General features: G+C 42.6%; 1 long non-coding RNA gene across 1 annotated transcript; it reads right to left on the reverse strand.

Annotated features, from left to right (window-relative positions):
* Window positions 1-598: 598 nt before the first annotated feature.
* On the reverse strand, window positions 599-1,054 carry LOC117491011. Its single transcript, XR_004556725.1, has 2 exons — window positions 939-1,054; window positions 599-851 (listed from the first exon to the last, which is right to left on the reverse strand). It is a non-coding gene; the product is annotated as an uncharacterized LOC117491011 (long non-coding RNA).
* Between the last annotated feature and the right edge of the window lie 311 nt (window positions 1,055-1,365).

Genomic DNA, 1,365 nt, shown 5'->3' on the forward strand with positions numbered 1-1,365 from the left:
GACTTGTTGGGAGGCGTGTGGTGCAGTGGTCTGGTGCGTTGGTGTTCGGATCAGGGGAGCACAGGTTCAAACCCCACTGCAGTCAGGATGTCGTTGTGTCCCTGGGCAAGACACTTCACCCCAAATTGCCTACACCTGGGACAGTTAATTTTGTATTATTGTGATTATATATATATTGCCACTGTTATTATATTGTTTTGATACTACTGACACTTATTGATCTGCTTCTGATAAATAAAAGAGAACCTACATGCACAGCACTAGCATCATGACTGTCTTTGTTTAAACCAGCAGCAGTGCAGCGGTACACAGACTAACCTGTGTGTGTGTGTGTGTGTAACGTAGTTCTTCAGATGTGTATGCTTAACATGTATGTATTTATCACAGTAAAGATGGTATACAAAAGCTTTTTAAAGAGCTTTCAACCTCATCCCATTGTCTTTAACACACATTTAACATAATAATATACTCATATTAATATACAAATATACAGTATGAGTACTGTTTTGATACTGACATTTCATCTTTGCACAAAGGTGTGTCTGCACTATTGTAATTGTGTCTGTTGACTGTGGTAAATAAAAGAGAGAACCAAATGCACAGTACAAAAGATCAGCTTTATTGTCAATTTCCAATTTCCATGCTGTTCAGATGCCTCAAGGGCTGTGCGCGTGTCTTGCCCCGTGGCGATTTGTTTAGGTTGCATCTCCCCAATGGTTGCTTCCAGGCGAATACAGAGGAGTTGAAAAGATCCACTTTGATCCACTGCACATTGGTGTGCACCAGGCCGAGGTTCTATTGTTCACCCAGAGAGAGCGCGGGACACGACGCGTTCCGTAGTATTCGCATATCTGGAATACATACAAAGACACAAATTAGCCCTACATAACTCCATAAATCCTACATTAGATAGTATTAATGTGATTTAATGAACGTACCATTGCTGTTCTTTGGGCGTGATAACGGTCATCATCCTCAGCTATCGAAACATGTCCATAGCGTGTGCTTTTCGTGGTCCAATCCTTTTGTTAAGGCTTCTTAACCGCCTTCGCCTCCGACTCAGCATTTCTATTGCATTTGAATGGTCGATCTGTATTTTTATTTGTGGCTGAGTTATTGGCTTAAATAACTCCGTTACGAAGCTGTATAACACGAGCACCAAAACGTCAACTCCATACCGTGTCTGAGGTCGGAAGGTAAACAGAAGCATACAGCGGAAGCGGAAGCTTTTCTTCTTCTTCTCTCGGTTTTTTGGCGGATTGCAACTTTAAGGTGCATACCGCCACCTACTGTACTCGCCGTGAAGTTGTTTGCAGCCTGCCAGGAAAATCTAAGCAGAAGAAGAAGAAGTGACGTCAGCGGCTC

This window comes from Trematomus bernacchii, unplaced genomic scaffold (genome assembly GCF_902827165.1).
Source record: "Trematomus bernacchii unplaced genomic scaffold, fTreBer1.1, whole genome shotgun sequence".
Lineage (NCBI taxonomy): Eukaryota > Metazoa > Chordata > Actinopteri > Perciformes > Nototheniidae > Trematomus > Trematomus bernacchii.